This window comes from Fringilla coelebs (genome assembly GCF_963513975.1).
Source record: "Fringilla coelebs genome assembly, chromosome: 1".
Classification (NCBI taxonomy): Eukaryota; Metazoa; Chordata; class Aves; order Passeriformes; family Fringillidae; genus Fringilla; species Fringilla coelebs.
In genome coordinates, this window is record NC_140028.1 from 60,239,652 (window position 1) to 60,256,410 (window position 16,759).

Consider the following 16,759-nt stretch of genomic DNA (forward strand, 5'->3'; position numbering starts at 1 on the left):
ATGCACCTGCTAAGCACAGACAAATAGCATCCAAATAGTAAGAGAAGTCTCCTCTGGATTTGCTTTGAAGTTTTAAGACCAAAAAAGCCAGAGATTATTTCTTTCCACTGGGTGTGTTTATCTTCCATTCTCATGGCTGTCCTCTATCATTCTCTATTGTTGCTCAGTCTCTGTGATTGACCTTTGAATGAAGTTTCCCCTTGCAAAACTGCAGCAAATGATTATGCAAGGTACTGCTATAAATTCAGTCTTTCAATCAAGAAAGTTGCTAATGCTAGATCATTTATTTAAGAGTGTTAGTTTTTTAAGTTAAGCAGTTCTGAAAACTTTTATGGATGTTACTTTTCTAATTTTCATTCTTTTTCACTGATCACTGAGGATGATTGGCTGGCAGACTGTCTCAATCAGCCTGAGCAAGGATTTGCACAGTTCTGTATTTCCAAAAAAAGTGCAGTGAATATTCAGGCTGTATCCTCACTGGATACCCTAATTAGTCTGTCTGATTGGATCTTGTCTTCCATTTTTAAGCTGTTCAATAGCAGCAAAGGTGTCATTCAGTTCTAGACTGGTGTCAAGTAAAACTTCAACAAGTATGAGGAAGAACAGTACCAACAATAAATGGGATATACAAATTAATAAAGATGTCAATTCTTAATAAATAAATTTAATATTCCTGTTTTATTTCTTATTGACTGATGTTTGCACCCATTTACTGTCTACATGGAAGTAAGGTTACTGTCTCATTTTTTCCAACAATAATTCATTTGTGATTTTGGAGGTGCTGTGGCAACTCAGCCCTACTCAGCTCATCCCATCCTACTCACTTCATTCTGGTAGGATGGGAGAGAAAATTGAAAGGGTAAAAGTGAGAAAACTTGGTAAAGCAAATGCCATGCATGCAAGCAAACTAACTCAAGAAATTCATTCACCCACTTCCCATGGGCAGGCAGATGTCCAGCCATGCCCAGGAAAGCAGGACTATCACCCATAATGGTGACCTGGGAAGACAAACATGAGCACTCTCAACATCGCTCCCTTCCTCCTTCTTGCCCCAGATCTACATGCTGAGCACCAGCCCCTTGGTACAGAATGTCCCTTGTGTCAGCTGGGGTCAGCTGTCCCAGCTGTGTCCCCTCCCAACTCCTTGTGCACTCTCAGTCTCCTCTCTGGTGGGATGGGGTGAAGAGCAGAAAAGGCTGTGACTCTTTGTAAGTTCTGCTCAATAAAAATGAAAACAACCCTTGGTCATCAACACCACTGTCAGCTCAAATCCAAACCGCAGCCCTATACCTGCTATTGCAACAAACATTTACTCTACCCCAGCCCAAACCAGCACAGGAGCCAAAAGGCTCCATTATCAAATTCTAAACCACAACACAAACTAAAACTTACTGTGATTATTGCAGAAGAGGCAGGCACAAGTATTATAAAGGAAGAGATCTGTGAAGCGGAAACCATTTCAGAAGAATCAATACAGATTAGAAACTGATTTACCCTCAAAATTTTGTCAAACTGCTTGGGGTGCTGAATGGGTGGTATTACTTACATCTTTACATTTAAATTTATCTAAGGGTATTTTCAGTTAACATGGCATGCCTACTTAAACAGTGTGTTCACTTATTGTATTGCAAAGCATTTGTTATAATTTCTCTATATTTAAATAAAATGCTGTTTTCATTCAGTCTTTGAGCCTACATAAATTTATAATGGAAATAAAGGAGAACTTTTTATTGATGTTAATACCTTTAAGTAATTCCTTATAACAGAGACATTAACTTTCCTGTTTACTGATAGCTTCAGGTTTCATCAGAATTTTTTTTAGAAAAAAGGTTGAAATCATGACATAGGTATTCAGCCTTCCAATTTTCTCAGTCTTAAGTACAGGTAATACTTCATCAAAAACAAAAACATAAACTTAAACAAACAAAATCACATACATTTCTAGTGTGCCTGCTTCCAGTACATGCAAAGTTATAAAAGGAGTCTGCCATTTATAAAAGGGAGTAGGCTTCACTTCTAATGCAAGAAGTAAACTTCGATTTCAGGGGAAATTTACCCTGAGACAACTGTATTAGTCAATACATAAAATAATGACAGTTCCTAGGGAGTAAGGGAATTAGAGATTAGTGATGTATCACAGGCTGCCAGAATTAGAAACACAGGGGCTTGGAGAAATTTTATTCTAAGCAATAAGTTCAACTAACCTGGAAATTCTCTTTCTCTCCCTCTAAAAAAAAAAAAAATGTTGACTGGAGCCATATGGAGCAGACTTAGCCAAATAAGGACACAAAAGAACTAGAGAAACCTCAGAACTATTCATTGCAGGTCTCCATTAAAAAAAAAAAAAAAGAAAAGAGTAAAAAATAACTAGTACTTCGTTTTCTTTTCACAGTAGTTTTAGAGAGATTATGGTTTTTCCCTGGTTTCCAAGCCTTTGGAATTCACTTTTTGATCATTCTTTCTCAGTGCAAGAGCTGAAATGTTTTTCTTCAAAATCCAAAAGCCGAGAGGGTCACCTATAATCTGATTCCAGAAGCTGTAGATTTAAGGGTCACAGAAAGGGTGCTACCTTTCCCCTCAGAAGACCACGAAACCCCAAATACTGAGGGCTCCCTAAGTCCCATGACAGGGTCATTCCAAACCCAAAGAGATGACAGTGTTAAACAGTACAGCAGCTGTTATGCATTCAAACAACTTTCTGATATCCCAAGTGAATAAAAGGTACTGGGACACAAAACCTCCAACCATCATCCTCCAATATATGCTGAACCTGAGTAATAAGAAGGTTCTCTGAGAATCTCAAATCACAGTTACCTTCCAGTGCTTTTGTTCTTATTTTTCCACAGTTCTAAATATGTAAGCTCGTACCATGCTGTCAGAATAGACCTGTGACTTAACATACTGCAAAGTTATGCTTTGAATATATTTTTGGCACTCTTCCATGTGCTTCTTGCTCTGTATCTTTAAATAAGAAGCACGTTAATTACCAGGATGCATTTCAAGCAAACACACTATTTTGAGTACTGCTGCCTTCTTGATAGAAGATTTCAGTCCACATTTCAGTTGCAATCTACAGAAATCCACCATAAATCTGAAATTTCAAAAAATCCAAAGTGTACCAAACACAATTTCAAGTACATGGGATATGAAAACAAAGTATTTCCACTGTGAAAGCTATTATAAATTTCTGTCCTTTGTAGGTGAAATCAGGATCTGGACCACTGAATTTATTTTCCCCATTTGTCTCTTGTGAAAACCAGTTCTGTGTAGGTGTCCATAGCAGAGACTAATCTGTTCAGATTCAGTTGTTTGAGCTACTTTGCATCAGTTTAGGTAAATAGCAGCGTGCCTTCCATTTTTATTTTCTCAGACATTTTCTTTCTTCTTAGAGAAAGCTTTAGGAAAAAAAAAAGTGCTTTCTTCGTGAATCTTCAGCCTTACGTAGTGGCCTGTCCTCCCAGTGTCCTTCCCCAGGCCCCAAGTCATGCATCACTCATCTTGTCACATTGAACTCCAGATGCTCCTACCCTAGAGAATGCTCTGACTCTGGCAATTTTTCTTCATTCTCACTAACAATTTGGTAATGAAATATTGATTTTTAGTTAGATTCATATTGATGCTATTAGGTTTGCATTGATAAATCATGCTGGCCTCCTGTCTGAGAGGCTAGAAAGTGCTACACTGAACCCTGGAGATTACAATCAACTCATTGATGTGTTAATTTGATGGATTTTTTCGTTCTCTTAGAAGAAGTAGGAGGGGTAGAGGAAGATTTTTCAGTACTGCTGTTGTAAAGTTTTCACAGCGAAATCAGGGACAGTAATTGTGGGTTTTTCTATGTGCATTTGCTTTAAAAGCATCTTTCTCCCTGTTTGTCCAGAACATAAAAAGAAAGGAGGGGGAGAAGGACTCTGGGGTTGAGAGGATATGACACACCTTGTAAACAGAGCTCCAGACTCCCACATGGAGTGAAAAAATAGGAACAGTTAAATCCCAATTAAACCCTTCAGAGGTCATAGTCAAAAAAACATTTCCTTCTGCTAAACAGGTCTTCATTTAGAGCTAAATCCCAGGTGAAGTGAAAATATTGTGGACATGGGAAGCCCCTCTGCCGGCCCTGTTCTACCATGAGCTGCAGCAGTGGGATGGTTCCCCCTCCCCTCTCCAGTGAAGTGCCACTTAGCAAACGTCCACATGCATCTGCAGCCTATTTAAAACAGCCCCTAGCTTTGATTTATGGTACTGTGCAAATGTAATGCCTGTCATTAAGGGACAATACGTGCCGAACCAAAGGATTACATTGTGATTTCCTTCAAAGGCGCAGGATTTCAAGGGGGTGCAGCAGCCACTACACCACAGGAGGAAAGGCCTTTAGAGAACACTTAAGTCAAATTTAGCTGTATCATTATTTTGTAAAACAAAACCATTTCACATTTAGTGATTCTTTACTTATTTTCCCCAAAGAGTTATTATCCCCCCTCCATCTGCCTCTCCCACCGTGACCCACAGTACCAAGGGACAGTAGAAAAACCTGTTCAACAAGGGACCAATCCTGTAAGCTTCATTAATGAAACCATCTTCCCCAGAGAAACAACTTCTCAAGTCCTTAAGCCAGACACATTTTACTTTATTTTATTTTGGGTTTTAGCATTTCTGCCCTGTCTTTTCCTAAGAAGACCAGTGGTCAGCATGCCAGGTCAATGACATCCTAACTGAGTTTGAACCTTGCACAACCTATGGTTGACCAAGAGAGTTACCAAAAGCGCCTCAATTAAAGACACTGCAGCTACCTTTGATTAATAATTATTGTATGTGGCTGGAGGGGGCAGAGGGTGTGTGAAAGAAACTCCATTATCAACTCTTCCTGCCCTTCCAAGAAGCTTCTCTCCTCCATTCAAGGTTGAACTACTAAAAATAATAATGCCACTTCACATAGGACAGTTTATTATTTCCTTAGCAGCTCTGTTTTGGTGCCAGTTGAAAGAAAGAAGGGGAATTTGAACTAAAAGAAGAAATAAAGCTTTTTATGCCATATGGAAATGGGAAACTTTTTGCTGGAACTTGCTTAAATAAACCACTTATGTACTAGGATATTTCCTAATTAGCTTCATTTCAGGGCTCTCTCCCCACCTCCCTCTCCTTCTTCGCCCTCCCAGATGAAAGCATACAGAGTCCTGTCCTAAAGAAATATGTCCTAGTACATAAGGAGGCAATCATCTGTACCTTCAAAAGATGATGTCAATGATGAAACTGTTTGTTAAATTCTGTTGTACTATTGACATCTTAATGCCACAAACCCAGCTGGTACGAGATCAGTAACGTAAACAGTCGAGTTCAAATTAATCTCTTTGAACCTCACTGCTGAGCTGAAACCTCTGTTTGACAGTCTAAACTGCCAACTTCATCTTCTTCTCCCAGCTATACAGTAGGCTAAACATGAAAAAAAGAGCCCCATTAATGGGAAAAGGTTTTGCATGTAGCAAGGAATTTTAAGCTCTGGCAACCATTTTGAGCACAGCTCTTACTCTTTGCACACATGTAGTATTTTGCATTACCACATATGCTGTTCAACAATTTACTCATTTATTTAGATTTTTACTGCACTTATCCCATGCTCCAAGTGCTTTTTAGAATTATTTAAACATTCAGTGCAACACTTAACATTTAAATTTACAATTCAGTTAAGAATACTTAGGTTATGGTAGAACAACCAAATTTAAAACTAATTTACTCTACCAAAGAACCCTCACAGAAAACCCACAGGGAGTTAAAGCTATCATCCCAGCTCCATCCCACATGTTTACCTGAAAAAACTGAGGAAGAAAGGCAAGGCAAGCAAGGCTCTGTGCTGCTGTAGCTCAAACCTATACAGACTCTGAAAGGGGAAAGGAACTATATTCCAGAATCAGAAATCCATAAGAAAGTGCCCTGCCAGCTACTCTATTCCTTTTAAAGTCAATTCCAGCCATTCTGTCAATGGCTTGCCCCATCCCAAGCTCCTTCATCGTGAGTCATAAATCTGTGTCTGCTGAAGTTCATGTCAGCTCTCTCCCACGAACACAGGGCCGTTTAGGGTTTATACCCACACTCCAGCTACCATGGCTAAGCAAGTTACCAGAGAGCAGCTGAACCCAGATAACTCTCTCTGAGTGCCCCTATAGCCCATCATAAATATGAGGTAATTCAATTTAGGCTGCAATGAAAATAGATTAAGCTAAGTCAAATCACCTTACATTTGTCAAAGGCAAGGAGGCCACACGCGACCATTTCTGCAGCTCAGCTGATGCACGGTCACCCGTTAAACTGCAGTAACTCAATTGCAGGCCTGAGCCCTCACCTGCAGTCATTCAGAGGGGCTGAGCCTCTTGATGTCACCTTCCAGTAGGGTTTTTTCCACCAACCTTAACAATTTCAAGTGCCCGTGGCGTGAGCACAAGTCCTGCTCCATGGTTTAAGTGAAGTCTGACTGAATTTCCAGGTGTGGAAATGCCTGCAGCAGACTGCACATTCGAATTAAATGTGAAGTTTTTATGTCTTGTCCCCTTATGATTGAAATGCTCCCACTCTTAAGAAACTTTCATGGTCCATGGGACTCCAAGAAATAAATGCAAAGTTTTTGAGATGGTGCAGAATGTATTTAAAGTTGAACTGCAATTGCAGTATTACAAGGACAAGAATTACAGGAATGGTGGGAAGAAAAGGGGAAATAAGATTAAGGGCTAAGATCTAGAAATTGAATCTTTTTTCACTGATTGTGTAGTATTTGTTGCTATTTTCATGGACTAGATGACTAGGAAAAGTCTAGGTGTCTGTAGATCTGTATGTAGGATCTGTAGATCCTAGTCTAGATCTGTATGTTCTACATCATAAAGAGCACCAAGTATATACATATATATACTTACATCCTTATAAGCATGAAATTATTTTCTGATTACTATTTCTTTTCCTAATTACTTCCATATCAAATTTCCTCAAAATTTCTTAAATACTCTTGATTGAGTTTACAGAGTTTTTTATGTCAGCCTTAATGCTCTCATATGGGATTTCTTCAACACAGTTTGGAGATAAAATCCGTCACAAAAAAGCCTCTGGAAATCTTGGGACACATCATACTTGATCTTCACAATTTCCACACTTTGGACCTTCTGCACATCTCTTCTTCTTTGATCATCTGCAATTTTCACCTTGCAAACCTTGCTTTCCATTTTGCTTTTAGCTCAAGCCATTACATCCCCCCCACAAGACCCTGGCCAGCAGAAGAGATGCACACTTGTACAGATGTCAGCCACGTCCATGGTGGCTTTCCAGTGCATGGAGAAGTTCACTTTGCTCAGAAATCCTACAAACTCTGGCAAATTTTAGCAGTGCTGTAGGACACAATGATAGGACAAGCAGGAAGGGCTTTAAACTGAAAAAAGCTTAGATTTACATTAGATACTTTACTGTGAGGGTGGTGAGGCACTGGAACAGGTTGCCCAGAGAAGTTGTGTATGCCCCATCCCTTCCAGTGTTCAAGGCTAAGTTGGATGGGGCTCTGGGGAACCTGGTCCCGTGGCAGATATCCCTGTCTATGGCAGGGGTGCTGGAACCATCCTTAAAGGATGGTCTTTCAGGTTCTTGCAGCCCAAACCATTCTATTCTTCTGTGTATGTTTAGTTAACAAACCTGAGAGACCCTTTGGGGAGACAAAGGAAATGAAACCATCTGTACCAGTAAGCTTTTAGGGAGTTCAGCCTGAGCAGAGGATGAGATCCAAGGGCCCTCCCCAGAGTCTGCAGCAGGGAGCAACGTTTTTCCACCAGCTCAGCTCCCACCTCCTTCCACAAGGTCATCCCCTGTCTCCGAGGGGAGAGCAGGGACCCAGGGTGCCCAATGGAGCCACTAGGATCAGCTCTTCCCAGGAGATGTCTTGCTGTAGAGGCTCATGTGGCTGGCCTTCCCCTGACCCTTCCCCTCCCCGACCGTGCTCCACAATTAGATTTCATTAAAAGACAAAACCTCTCTTCCTCCTTCTCACCGTAGGGGTCCTGAGCGGGGGGAAGGGATAGAAACATCATCTACATGGAAAATAATTTCCTGCTTGCCAGCATATCTGAAATTGATGCAGCCAACAGCATTCCTCGCGAATGTTAAATTAATTTGGAAAGTCTTCATGTATTGTTCCTTACCATGAAAAGCACTCATCACTTCTCGCTGGCTCTCTGCCCTGCCTAGGAACAGGCAGGGAAGTTTAACAGGCCACAGCAAAAAATGTTCATGAGGCTGCAGCATGTGGCTTAGCATGAGAGCTGGGAAATTCCTATCCCCCAAATGCAGGGCAGCAATGACAGCTTGTCTCAAATGCAGAGAATTCAGAATTTATTGATGCTGTTTCACCAACTGTGAAAGGGAGATTGAATTGTCCTTAAAGGAAAATAAAGGTAAATAATTATGTTCTTTTGGTTTCACACTTACTTAAAGCCTGCTTAGAGGTTTTGTACCTAAAAGCCCTCTGGACTAAAAACTGTATGGGTATGGAAAACAATATTATCAGAATGTTGAAAGAATCTAGAAACATTTTAAATACCTAATAAAACTTCTGATGAGCTTGATCTGTGCATGGGAAATTGTACTGGGTTTGCTTAAATGCTATAAGGAAGCAAGAAGGATTCAAATTAAATTCTGGAGAGCAGGTTTGTTTCTTTGTTCCTTTAAAAACCACTATATTGTCAAAATTTGATTCTATATTATATTTAATTTTCCATTGCTGTTTTACCTCACTCTAGATGCCTCCAAGTGTAGCCAGTTTCTCTTCCAGTGCTTCTCAACTATTAGGTCTATTTATATTTTTTGTTATTGAACTTGCTCACGCTTTCCACCTGCCTTATATTTCAGAGGATGAGGTTACATATTAAACCATTCTGTCTTTTACCTGTCTAGTAATTTTGACTTTTTTTCTTTCCTTCTCAGAATGGATTTTCTTGTTATTAAATCCACGTTCCGCATCAGTCTGCTAAGTTGAAGATTGACCTTTAATTTCATTTTGCTTTTAGGCTTTCATTTCCTTCCCTAAAAACTATTTATGGTATTTCATTTCTAATTAGAAGTAAGTCTGAGTAGCAAAAAATCTCTAACCTTTCTAACCTCCTGAGCATTTGGATCCAGAGGCTTGGGCAGCCACAGCCAGGCTGACCAGCTGTGGAAGCTGGATCTGGACACAGATTTCGGTTGCCTGAAGGTCACGATTTCAGGAACCAGCATTTCCATGAAATTCATTATTTAGAGAGGGTTCAGCTATTTTATTTTAAAGAATTTCTAGTACACTAACAAGAGGAACACAAGTCTGGTTTTCCCAGCAATTACTCAATTCCCATGCAAGAGAGAAAGGTCTCCTAGTTCACCCACTTAGGAACTTGAGTATTGCCTCATAAAACAGACCAAAACTCCCCTGTTATTGCTCAACTCATTTGCTGAAGTTTAATTATGAGATATCATGAGAAGAAGCATTTTAAAGGCCCATTTTTTAAAACTGCCCTCAATAGCACTCAGAAGAGCCCAGATTAGAGACAAAACAAAATGGCTGGAACGGCATTATCTCCTTTATTCCGCAGAACGTGGAAGTCTCCTTGTAGGTGAGGGACTGTGTTAGAAAGCCAGAGGATTGGCTGAGCTGCACTATCCTTCACCTTGTCCCTCCAGACAATGTGTGCTGCCTAATCAATTCTAAAACACTAGTTAGAGCAGGAGGTGGCTTTTCCTTCCTGACCTCAAAATTTTCTCCACATCTGTTGAAGTGCTACAGCACATATTAAAAGGCGCACGTTTAATACGTTCAACATCCTAAATAATCTTTCTCACTCTTCCCTCCCCCACTTTGTGCCCCCACGTGCATCTGCCTGCTCCAGAGGCACTGGTGCACTTGATGACTTTTCCAACCCGTGTTTCAGATCATAACGTGGGGAGCTGTTTTTCCAAACGGGGGGGTTTCAATTCCTGCTTTGCAAACGGAGCTTGTGCCCATCACAGACCCAGGAACAGATCTGCAATGATTGCTTTTCATTCTTTCCATTTTAGACTTTTTAAGACTAATTTTCCCTCACAGCTCTACCTGAAAATCAACTCCTCTTTTGCCAGAGACAGTGAAAAGTAAGTCATACTCCAAAAGGCTCCCTGGCAGGCAGGGTAGACCAAAGCCAGGAGTAAAGTGGTATCTCCATTAGATAGTGAGAAGAAAGACACAGAATGAATAAATGGCCTGCCTAGGGGACAACCAAGAAATAAACCCCTTCCTCAAAGGCCCAGCTTTTAAGGTGAAGCATTATTAACCATATTTGCCAACAAAAGCACCATAGAACTGGCATTTAGGTGGAGAGGTAGGAGGAGGGGAAGGCCTCATCTGAATAATCCCATCCTAAAGACAAATTAGTAATGGTAGATAGAAAGGAAGCATACTCCCCTGCTTTTGTTTTCCAGCTCCAGTAAGGATTTCTAAATTGGCTTTACTCATTCCAGGTTACCAGGAAAGCTGGAAAACATGGATTTTAATAGCACACACTAGCAGGTATATAGATCAATCACAGGGACATAGAGAGACATATTGATGGCTCTGTAGATTAATAAACTGAAGGTTACTTGCCATTAGAGATGAGGGAAAGGCTACTTAGGCAGCCTTCCTAAGCAAAGGCACTTTAGCAGCCATATTGATTTCCTGCAAACACCTCAGCAGCAGCAACAATTTTGCTTCACCAGGGAGGGCCTGACCTTCAGCCCGAGGTTTGCCTTCCCAGAGCATCCTGCATAACCCCAAATGATGATACATGAGAATAGAAAGAAACAAGAAAGGTCTTAACAGGCCCCAGGTGCCCAGAGGGTTTCAGAAAAGGGCTTCTCACACATACATTGCCAGCCTCTGCTAAAAACCAGCAATTCAATGTACTGCATTGCCTCAGCATGCAAACACCCAGGTAAATCTCAGAGAAGATAACCGTTCTCAGGGCTCTGGAATGTCACTCAGATCTCTGGAAAAATATGTACAGGACGCATGAACAGCTCTATCCTTCCTTTCATACTTAAATTGCAAGAAAAATATGGCAAGGGTTTCTACAAAATCATTAGTTAAAGGCGAAGACATTTTCTATTTTCTGTATCAATGGAGAACTAATCCTGGTGGTGGTGGTTGTTATTGTTATTGTTATTATTATTTTCCCTTTGTAGCTTGGCTATCCCAGAAACTTTATTCCTTACCATCTTCTGGAATAAACTTTAGCTAATGGTTTTTTTTGGAGTATCATATGTCACATGAAAGACTAGAGAGATGAATGTATCAGGTATGTCTGATCAATTTAAAGAGTACAGAAAGAGGGAATGGAAAAGACACCTGTGACTATCACATGCAAAATCCACACCCAATCACTCCTTCCCATTGGTCATGGAGAAGCCATGCTCACAGATAAAGAGAGGATATTTGACATCATGGCTAACAGCTGAATGAAAATAAGTGCAAACTAACCAGAAATCCTGACAATTCTTTCTAGTGGGTCTATTCCATGAAGATGAGGTGGATATTTTTTAAGGATTGTATTTTAAGCATTTTTAAAGGGAAAAATTGACCGCTGCCATGTATATTTTCCATCCATGTTGGCCTTGTATTGGTTCATCTGTCCTAGGTAGATTTTTTAAGCAGTTTGATGAAGAGTTAAGGTAGAGATTAAGAGATTTCTTTGTACCCAAGTCACAGCACTTTAAACAAGATTTGAGCATGGCCCCCTGGACATGTAATGGCTGTGTGATTTCTTTGTATGTGAATCAGGTAGAAGTCCATAAGCCATATCAATTGGATTGCAATTTCTAATTACCAATAGGCAGCCCATCCCTTTGTGCATACCTGCTGGGAAAGATAGTATTTATCTGTATAACCTCAATCCCACATTTTAAAATCTTGCTACTTATTCAGATTAAATCTTACTGTCATTGTTTCTAGAAGATATCAAGGTTTGTTGGGGAAGTAGTAATCTTGCTTTTCCAGTCTATTCTCTGTGAGAGCTAGGATTTTTTGGAGCTGTAAATGAGAATTTAAAAAAAATAAAATTCATCAGTCCATCAGGATATTACGAAACCAGCTAATAGGTGACACAAATAAGATGCATTGCTTTAGCAAATGAATAGAAAACAAACAAAGGAAATACTTATCTTCCTGTTTGAATATGTTAGTTCACTTTTTTCTAATATTTAAAATCTGACCACCTGCAAAAGATTATGAAGAGCCTCTGTGGATTTGCAGGAATGCTTGCAGTACTTGGAACAAATGAGATACTCTCACTAGCACACACTACTCCCTGTCATTCAGCGTGCTAACAGCAAGAGACAGGGCCATCAGCAATGCAATTGTTATTATTTGGTAAAGGCTGGTGGTGACTTATGAGTTTCAGAATGCAGCTTCCACATTTGTTTAATGTCGAGAGATTACAGTCTCCATTTAGTATGGTTTTATAACATGCAGGTGGGAAAAATCTCTTTTCTGAAAGTCTACCCATAACTGGTGCCAATGCTGAAATATTCCTGCTTGATTCTTGCAAATGGATGTGCGCTGTGTTTGGGTAGAGCACGAGATCCAGATCCCGTAACTAGAGGCTGCTGCCATGGGCTCAGACACAGTGGCCATGGACAGGGCGCACTGGGACACGGAGTGGGACAGAAGCCAGGCTGAGATCAGCCCCTGGGAGCTGCTGGGGTGCAGCCAGAGCTGGGTGGAGATGCTGGGTGAGCAGAAGGACTGCTGCTCTCTCACAGCCCTCCAGCATGACTCCTGGCCCTGGTGTCTTCCTGTCTTGGCTTCCCCACCGCTGAGAGGGATAAATAGAGTATTTCCTGATATTAGAGGGGTCTTGCACTGGGGAACTCCCATGCCCTGGAGAAGAGATCCATCTGAATGCTTTTAAAAGGCTGGGGAGGATTTTATGGACATTGAAAGAGTGGGTCTGAATTGCAAGTTGTTTGAGGCATGGGCCCTTACTGCACCTTTCCCCTGGATAACCCCAGCCTGATGACAGCATGCATGGCTTCACATGAGTACCCCTCTTTCACTCATTCATGTGGTGCCAGCTTCATCCTCCAGGCTGCCAAAACCAAGGCTTTGCTCTGGGGTTCAGGCTGGGCTGTGTCCTCATGCTCCAGCATAAACCCAGTCTGTTGAGCAGGTTGGCAATGCCCAATCAGTTTGTCAGAGGGCAGGGGTGGGCAGGCAGAGGTCTGCCATGGAGAATGTCACCTCGTGCTCCTTGCCTACCTCCACTCCATTTACTGTCTCAAGAAGTAAAATTGGCAGCAGAGTAGTGTTTGTGCTCCAGCATGGAAGTGGGAAACAGGATGGCATACTAACAGGATTCTATTAGTGGACATTAAACATGGAAAATTAGTAAGGCAGGACAAATTTCAGGCACAAAAAAGCCTACAGTTCTTGGCTAAGGAAGTGTCTTTCCTTCTTCCTGGGAAGAGAGAAATAGGACACTCCCACCAGCAGTAAAAGTTCAGCACGGGAATGGTTCATTCCCATGTTGAATGGGTCCCCACAAACATTTGCTGAGTTTGGGTAGACAGAGGTTAATATAATTAACAGGGGTGCTGGAAGTTCTGTGACAAGAATGATTAGGGGACTTGCAGTCTAAACCTGTCCTGCAGACTGATGTATGAAAATGGACTTGTATGAAAATGGACTTTGTGCTGAACAGGCCCCACCCAAAGGATCACTGGGTGCATCTGAATTGTCACTGTGAACCAACAGCAACAGGATATAGAAAGGACAAGTTTGGGATTAAATTCAAAAGTTTTCAAAATAATGTTTCCAGTTGCATTCAGGCTCAAGAAAATGAAAACTAAGGTTCCTAAGTGAGTTGATAGAAGGGTTGTATTCTTAGTGTCCCTATTTTTCCTCATTCATATTTGCTGTTAATAATAATGGTATAAATGTAAAATATATGGTCTTAGCACTGCTTTGAGATAGTGACTGCTGTGAGTTCCCAATTTACCATGAATGCAAGGCATAAGCACGTCTTGTTTAGGGAACTTTCTTCTTTTCAGATGTGCTTGTGTTGTCCAGCTTTGCATCACCACAACATCTGCCACAGCATGAAATCAGAGTGACAGAGGGTCCAGCCTGAAAGACTCTGGGTCAGCTTAGTGAAAAAACCCTCCATGCTAGAGCAGGGGGCCCAAGCCAAAGCACTCTAATTCCCCTAAGCCCTGAACTCCAGGGAAACTGTGATCCAGGTGTTGCAGCTGTAGCTGATCCCAATTTAAAACCTCAGTCGAGGTTAATCTTAGTCACATTAGCATTAGGATTCTAAATATAGGCTTTTATTTGTCCCTCCTCATCAGAGTCTAAAGGTGCAGTGTATTTAGTGTGGTTTTCCTCAGTTCTCTAGACAAGGGAAATGCTTTTTCATTCCTTTTTTCCAAGCAGGGAGTTGGTGCATGCTTCCATAGAGAATTTATCCAGTGTAACACAGGTAGTTTGTAATAGGAAAAGGAGCTCTCCTGGGTTTTATGTTTATTTACTAGACCATTTCTCCCCTACAGTTATGAGAAGGGTCAAAAACCATATTCAGATTTCACACCCTTGGTTCAGTCACAAACAAGCCTGCAGAACACAGTAGTTTCACCCAATGGTAACTTTCATTTTTGCTTTTACTTTTAACACTGAATATTCTTTCCCACTGCTGTTTGTAAAGGCGGCAATGCTGTTCTAACTGCCTGGTAGAAGATGAAAACAAACTTAAGAGGTTGGTGAGGGATTTAGTGCTCTTGTTAGAAGGTGTCAGTCTGGACTTTGAACACAGGTGATGACCTTCATTTAGTCATGAATTACATGTTTGGGCAAACTGGAGTCAATCATAGTTGGCCCTGAAATAGGAAGGATAACAAAACAGTTTTATTTGCATGCCAGGTCAAGAAACCTCCCTACTAATTTTAAGATCTGCTAAGGCAGGGATAGTTTACTTGTCCCTTAGAAAAGCAGGGTTTGTTTGAAAAAAACACAAAGGAAGAAAGAAAACATGGCTTAACATACTTCCTTTATAAGTTAGATTGATACAAACAGGTTATCTGTCCCTTCCTCCATATACAGAATTCTGCAGCATGTGTTTAATTATATCTTACATTTATTTTAGACTCTGTGTCCAAAGATATCCTAAGTTAAAGCAAAAAAATTACTTTGCCCATCCCTGAAATTCAGTCACCTCTGGGATGAAGAATGACAGTCAAGGGGACAGCTAGTACACAGTGACCTTGGCCAAAAACTCTCGTGCAGAAATCTGCTACCACCGAAAGTGCCATGGGACCTAGCTTTGAAAGATTTTCCCATAGTAAATTTAATGAAAGTGTATTTATCTGCTTCAGCAAAATGAAATGTTGAGTTGACTCAGCCAAGCCTCAGTCTCTCATTTTAGAGGCTCTGGGCATTTAAAGCACACTGCTGAAAAGACCGTGCTCTTGCACTTCCAGCTTATAGCAATAATATTAAAAATTTGTAACAATAAAAAGTGACCAAGCAGGACTTTGTATTTCTCGAGAACTTGAATTCTCCAAAACCACAAAGTGATGGCAAATTCAGAGCTTAGAGTCTCCCTATTACTTTTGCTCAACCACACCCTATCAACAGTTTAAAAAAACAAAAAGATCACTTTCATCAACACTGGGACAGAGACTCACATTTATCTGGGATGAAATATCCATACACATAGCAAACATGCTAATTCAATGCTATTCCAATGCAGTGTTATTCTCCACACCAAATGATCCATTTGTAAAGTTACTTTAGCATTTATATGCATATAAGATTATTCTCAACAAAAGGTTCTCTTGTTTCAATAAGTTTGTGATGGAGAAGAAACATGACACTGTTCTTTTGAGCATATTTAGCAGAAGTACAGATAATGGGCGCTGTGATGTTACTGGGTTTTATTAGAAACACCAGATTTTTTTCCCCTTCCATCTTTTTAGGCCATGGAAAGACAAAGTTTCATTGGAAAAGCAGATTTAATAAGTGATTAGAGGGTAATCACTATTCTCTCATAATATGCAAAGGGCAATTTTGGGTTGTGAGGTAGTCTGTGGGTCATGTGAATTTAATTGTCATATCCAGAGACTTATGTCACATTAAGTGTATCCCAAGTGAAACAGCAGAGCTGTAAATCTACAAGATATATATATACATATATATACACACACTATTTTTTAACAGAGCTATGGGAATAGTCCATTACCTATAAAATAAAGAAACAATGTTAAATATGCCAAATCAATTTCCTCATGAAAACAGCAACAAATACTTAGCTAGTTACTACTAGCTAAGAGACTCCAATGTTGGGGTCAGGTTCCACACACTGTCCCCCCTTTACACCATTTCAGCTTGTGCTTGCAATGCCTGTGTAGAAAGTGTCAGGTTAAACAAACCATCTTGGAAGACCTGAGAATAAAATCCTCTATTAAGTTTTTTTTCCCATGTTTCTTTGGATAAAAATCTTTTCAGTAAGAGAAGCTGAAACAAGCTGAGAGGGACCGTGAGACTGCCTGTTCATAAAATCCACATTGACCATCCAAGTTTGGGAAGTTCTCAATCTAAAGATGAAATGTTTACCCACATTAAGTCAATAGGGATTCTGCCCTGGCTCTAAACAGGACCCAAGATTAGTCTGAATCCTCCACAGCCTACATCTTGCCACTTCTGCTCTTCACCCAGTGCTGACTTTCCTTTCCCACTACTGAAATCAAACAAGCCTCCTAT